Here is a 7,206-nt window from a genome sequence, read left to right on the forward strand (position 1 = left end):
AGTAAATCTGGGCCACGGTGTACAGGTACGTTATTATAAGGAATAATGTACTCCCTACTGTACGTTCTTAAACCTCACAGTGACACTACTCAATAAATGAATTAAGCCTGCAGTATTGTGTCTTTATATGATCCTGGTGACTGCTGATATTAACATACATGTGATTCTAATTAGGGGGCACAGTATGCCATATGTAAAAGAACAGGGGGTTCTACTAAATCATCTGACTGGGATAGCTTATTGAAATCAATTTCAGCATTGTACAGATAACACATTAGTGAAGATAACGTACAAAGGCCACTTACCTGTGGCCCCATGGGCTCTCTAAGTCAATGCCCGACATCCTGTTCAGAAAGAAAATCATCAAGATCAGTCAAAAGCAATAGACAACATACAGTGTGATTTGGAGTCGCAGCAGAGTCTAGATGCCGGAACAGATTGTGTAATTGACAAGCAAGAAGAAAAATCTATGAAACGTCTCTAAACTCAAATCAGTCTATTAACCAGTGAGGTGAAGTAGTTCTCATGTCTGGTATCTGCAATTCTTGGATCAACTACACAGAGTTAATCTTAAAGGGGTTCTCCGGGAATTAAGAAAATTAAAATACTTAAAATATTACTTTATTATAAATATATTCCCAAGTACCTTTCATTATTTATAATTGCTCGTTTTGTCTGGGGAGCAATCATCAGGGGAAACAAAATGGCCGCTGTCCCATTAGTTCACACAAAACCTGTTCTGATCACACGAGGACAATTTACTTTACAACACTGAGGTAAAGATCTGCCTCATCCTGCTCCTCTTCTCAACTTATCAGATGACAGACTGTGGTAATGTGTTGCTGTGGTAATGGAGACTGTAAACAAGTGCTGCTGCTCATTAGCCACACCTCACCCTCCTCTCATGTCTCCTCATCATCTCCATTCCCACAGAGATTCACCTGTATTCAGGATCATGATTCCTGACAAGCAGAGCAGAGAGGAGGATGAGGCAGCACTATGGTTCATTGTGGTGAAGTAACTTGTCCTTCTTTATGATTAGGACAGGTTTTGTGTGTACTGATAGGACGGCAGCCATTTTATTTCTCCTAATGATTGCTCCCTAGACAAAACAAGCCATTCTAAGTAATGAAAGGTATTTGTGAATATATTTATTATAAAATAATATTTAAGTATTTGATTTTTTTTTACCGTATATTTCGCCCCTATAAGACGTAAAAGTGGGGGGGGAAATAGCAGTGCGTCTTATGGGGCAAATGCTGCATTTTGCCAAATTTTCAATGATACGCCACGCCGCGAGGCGGGTGTATCAGATGAGAGGGAGGAGGGGCTGGCGGCCGGCATCTGCTTTTATAATGACAGCGGGGCCCGTGCAGTGACTGTATTCTACTACACGGGCCCCGCTCACTGTATATAATTGTATCTGTAATTGTAGGCATTGTTAATGTATAAAAATTCAGGGTAATCAGCACCTGTATTACTTACAAGCGCTCAGTAGCAGAGAGGAGGGAGGAGGCAGGCCGGGAGGATGGGCGCTGGCAGCGTGAGTCACTACGTCATGCGTCCACGCCGCCTGCTTCATTCATAAAGTGGGCGGCGCAGGCACGTGACGTAGTGACTCACGCTGCCAGCGCCCGTTCCCCCGGCCTGCCTCCTCCCTCCTCTCTGCTACTGAGCGCTGATTACCCTGAATTTTTATATATTAACAATGCCTACAATTATAGATAAGATTATATACAGTGAGCGGAGCCAGTGTAGTAGAATACAGTCACTGCACGGGCCCCGCTGTCATTATAAAACCAGATGCGACCCCCACCCCCTGTATTGGGGGTTATTCACACTACAGGGACACTGTTATGGAGGGGATCTGTGGATGACACATAGCATGAGATGCTATATCTGTGTCATCCACAGATCCCCCCCATAACAGTGTCATCCACAGATCCCCATAACAGTGCCATCCAGAGACCCCAATAAGAGCCATCCAGAGATCCCCATAACAGTGTCACCCACAGATCCCCATAACAGTGTCACCCACAGAACCCCCATAACAGTGTCACCCACAGAACCCCCATAACAGTGTCACCCACAGATCCCCCATAACAGTGTCACCCACAGACCACCATTTGTTCAAAACCCACCAAAAGCACACCTTTTGGTTCAAAATATTTTTTTTCTTATTTTCCTCCTCAAAAACCTAGGTGCGTCTTATGGGCAGGTGCGTCTTATAGGGCAAAAAATACGGTAATTCCTGGAGAACCTCTTTAACCAGGCATTATGTCATTTCAGGTCTTGAAGAGGCCGGGACATAAAAATTGATGCTGGCTGCAAGTTTGCTTATTTTGACCAGAGGACAAATAACATGGGTATAGTAGAAAAGCTCAGCCTACTTACTGGAACATAGTCCTTATACGGAACCATTCATTTCTGTATGCATTCCGTTACCCTATTTCTGCTCTCTTGAAAGATAGAACATGTCCTATTATTGCCCGCAAATCACGGTCCTTGGCTCCATTCAAGTCAATGGGTCCGCAAAAAAACAGAACACATACGGAAATGCATCCGTATGACTTCCATATCTGTTCCGTTTTTGCGGAACCATCTATTAAAAATGTTATGCCCAGCCCAATTTTTTCTATGTAATTACTGTATACGGCATACAGAAAAACGGATCCGTAAAAAGCGGACCGCAAAACTCTGAAAAACCCATACGGTCGTGTGCAAGAGGCCTTAGTTGTGCATGGCAGATTAGAGTGTAGAGAAGGCATCCAAGTAGGGCAGATCACATAGGCTATATATCAGGGATGGCCAACCTGAGGCTCCCCAGCTATAGTAAAACTACAGTTCCCACCATGCCCTACTGTAGGACGATAGCTGTAGGCAGTCTTTGCATGCTGGGAGTTGTAGTTTTGCAACAGCTGGAGAGCCACAGGTTGGCCATCCGTGTTATATATAAATAATAAAGCACACACAAATCAGAGGGAAGACAATAGGATCCTGGACACACAGACCTAACACCCAGCATGTATTATTAGGACAGACATGTCCATAGAGAAAAGTCAGTTACTAGGAGCAGATTGCAAACTGAATATCAGTAGGTTAAAAAAATTAATGAAGATTGAGGACTGAAACCAAGGAAACCACTAATATTTGTGGTCTGGGCTGAGGTGTACATGAGCGTGGAGTAGGGAGGGATGCCTACCAGCCCTCCATGATCTATCTGGCTGAACTGTGCCCGGAGCCAGTGCGGGGTAGGCCTGAATAAGTGGGCCACCCAGGAGAGTGAAATGAAGGAAAGAAGGGTCGGGAGGGTGGGGCAAGAAGCGACCGTCCCCAGGGTGAGGCCGCTTGGGATTATATAGAGGGCAGCACCACCCACAAATCCAGGCTGTAACCAGCCTTACCACTTGTGGTCTGGGCTGAGGTGTACATGAGCGTGGAGTAGGGAGGGATGCCTACCAGCCCTCCATGATCTATCTGGCTGAACTGTGCCTGGAGCCAGTGCGGGGTAGGCCTGAATAAGTGGGCAAAAAGACTACCAACACTGTTAGGAGGGAAATATTTATTTGAACCGAACGACACAGGAGGTAACAAGGGCCTGAGCGATTCAGGCAGGAGCTGGGCTGTGAAATGACCTGAGTGATTCAGGAAGGCACCGGATAGTTAGTAAAGTGACGGTCCAGGATGACAGAGGAAGAGCGAGCCTGGGCGATCCAGGATGAGAGAGGCAACGAGGGCCTGGGCGATCCAGAATAACTGAGGCAGAGCGAGCCTGGGCGATCCAGGATGACGGAGGCAGAGCGAGCCTGGGCGATCCAGGATGACGGAGGCAGAGCGAGCCTGGGCGATCCAGGATGACGGAGGCAGAGCGAGCCTGGGCGATCCAGGATGACGGAGGCAGAGCGAGCCTGGGCGATCCAGGATGACGGAGGCAGAGCGAGCCTGGGCGATCCAGGATGACGGAGGCAGAGCGAGCCTGGGCGATCCAGGATGACGGAGGCAGAGCGAGCCTGGGCGATCCAGGATGACAGGCGCAGAGCGAGCCTGGGCGATCCAGGATGACAGGCGCAGAGCGAGCCTGGGCGATCCAGGATGACAGGCGCAGAGCGAGCCTGGGCGATCCAGGATGACAGGCGCAGAGCGAGCCTGGGCGATCCAGGATGACAGGCGCAGAGCGAGCCTGGGCGATCCAGGATGACAGGCGCAGAGCGAGCCTGGGCGATCCAGGATGACAGGCGCAGAGCGAGCCTGGGCGATCCAGGATGACAGGCGCAGAGCGAGCCTGGGCGATCCAGGATGACAGGCGCAGAGCGAGCCTGGGCGATCCAGGATGACAGGCGCAGAGCGAGCCTGGGCGATCCAGGATGACAGGCGCAGAGCGAGCCTGGGAGATCCAGGATGACAGGCGCAGAGCGAGCCTGGGAGATCCAGGATGACAGGCGCAGAGCGAGCCTGGGCGATCCAGGATGACAGGCGCAGAGCGAGCCTGGGCGATCCAGGATGACAGAGCGATCCTGTATAACAGAGGTAGAGCGAGCCTGGGCGATCCAGGATGACAGAGGCAGCGTGGGCCTGGGTGATCCAGGGAGACATCAGATGATGTGAGAGTGCGACAAGAAGCAGGGAAGACAGACAAAAGACGTATGCGTGATACCTGAAGAATTCAGGAAGCTGTTGAGCAGCTACTTGGCTAATCGGGAGGACTGGATATCAGACAGTACCGCAGCCCTGCTTGTTTTAAGAAAGATTTGCCCAAAATGGTACATTAGGAAACCGGAAAATAGCACGGCAACAAACCCCACTACCAAGACAACATTCATGGAGTCAGCTACACTAGAAGGGATAACTTGTGTTACATCTAGTAGCAGCAATGGAAGGTGCAGTTTCTGGCACCTGTCGAGGAGGCATAGAGCGATTGTGGAGCAATTGATTGGCACTTGTGGGTATAGGGGTCCACTGGAGGTTCAGACTTGAACTTGACCTGGGCTAGTGGTAGTATAGGTGATGGGAATAAGAGCTGCAGTCCCTGACCCCGCACCGGTGTCTGGTCTCTCAGCTGCTTTCTTGAAGCTCTTTTTTTTTTTTTTTTGGTCTCATCTATTGTTCCCAGGAGTAGAAGCTCTGGCATGTGCTTCCTCTTCTCTCTGTCTCCATACTTGAACTCCCCCCCTCCCTAGCAAGAAGCAGGACCAGCCCACTCCCACCAAGAATGGAGAAACAGGTCGGCCAGCCCCGTTCCTGCCAACCAATGCCAACCATACCTTCTCGGCTGGAATGTACTGCCAAATAAATGAAATACATAACAATACATGCAATTATAACTAATTACAGTTGTAGATACCCCCAGGTCAGGTGTACTGAAAAAGTACTTGTACCAATTTTATTTTATTATTATTATTTTTTTAATAAACACCGCTTTAGGGGAGCCGGGAAGAGAAGGAAGAAGAGGGAACGGAGGACCGTGGACGGGGAGCAAGGAAGAATGAGAGTGGCGAAAAAATGAATGAGAGGGAGGACCTGAAGATGCGGATTGCCGGGAAAAGAGGGCCGGAATGTGCCGAGGACGGAGTCGGGTGATTTGGTGACTAGAGGAACTAAAAACGAATCTGGTGACAAGCCGAATGGACCTGAGTGAATCGAGTGAGGTCCTGGGTGACTCAGGATGAAGTACCTGAACCTGGGCGATCCTGGACGTGTACGTGCCGTGATAGAAAAGGAGACCCGAGCGACATGGTGGAGACATGGGCCTGAGCGATTCAGGCAGGTGCCAGGCTGTTAAATGTCCTGAGAGGTTTCAGGAAAGGCACCGGAAAGGTATGGGGTGGAAACTAAGATGGACCCTGATGGTGTCTGCCGTCTGAGTTATTTTAGGAAAAGACAGCCAGTACGTGGACCTGAGCGATTCAGGTGGACACTGGCCAACAAGAATACCCGAGTGAATCAGGCTGAAAATTAACCCTGGAGGTGCATGTAGAAGACAAATTGGAGAAAGTGTCCGTGTAAGTGGACCCGACGTGCTTAGGAAGGCCTGGACGGAACGTGAGTGGACGAACCAGGATGACGGGGACCGAGCGGGCCTGGGTGATCCAGGATGACAGAGGCAGCGTGTGCCTGGGCGATCCAGGATGACAGAGAGAGTGAGCCTGGGCGATCCAGAATGACAGAGACAGCGTGTACCTGGGTGATCCAGGATGACAGAAACAGAACGAACCTGGGCGATCCAGGGAGACTACAGATGATGTGTGAGAGCGAGACAAGAAGCATGGAAAACAGACAAAATGACGTGTGCGTGATACCTGAAGAAATTCAGGAAGCTGAGCAGCTACTTGGCTGAACGGGAAGACTGGATATCTGATGGTACTGCAGCCCTGTTCATTTTGGAAAAATTTATCAGCACCTAGGTATAAACAACAAGCTCATAAATTAAGTCCTGAGCCCGAAATGGTACATTAGATAACCGGAAAACAGCATCTCCACCCAACCTGGGAAGGGAAGGACCCGTTTAAGGAGAGCCGTGACTTACCCGGAAGTGATGTAGGCTGGGAACCCCGGAAGTGACGGAACGGGCTGGAGGTAGAAGCACGAAGCGACCGTCCCCAGGGTGAGGCCGCTTGGGATTATATAGAGGGCAGCCCCACCCACAAATCCAGGCTGTAACCAGCCTTACCACAAGTAAAAAATACATTTTCCCATGTGAAAGCTGTCCATAGTGTCTAATTCCTCACCATTTTTTGAAGATTTAAAGGGTCAACTATTAGATTGTTGCGGGTCCTACCGGTGGGACCCTTCCGATCATGAGCACAGGGACTTAATTACCCCTTGGAGCCCCCAAAATGAATGGAGCAACAGGTGGGGCATGCACAATGCCACCCCATTCATCTCTATAGTGAGTTAAAGAAATACCCAGGCTCTGTACTTGGCTGTCTCTGGAAATCCCACAGAGATTAATGGAGCGACAGGAACTGCAAAGCACATGCCTGACCTGCTGCTCTGTTTATTTCGGGAGGCTCCAAGCAGTATGGGGTACCACTTCTTGTGATAAATGGGGGGTCCCAGCAGAAGGACACCTACCGATCTAATAGTTATCCCCCATCGTATGGATAGGGGATAACTTATCACAACTAGAAAATACCCCTTTAACAAATGAGTTTTACTCACTGGACCGGACCGGGATCACTACACCCAGATACCTGACAGATGACTTTT

The sequence above is a fragment of the Bufo bufo genome, chromosome 1, assembly GCF_905171765.1.
Source record: "Bufo bufo chromosome 1, aBufBuf1.1, whole genome shotgun sequence".
NCBI lineage: Eukaryota > Metazoa > Chordata > Amphibia > Anura > Bufonidae > Bufo > Bufo bufo.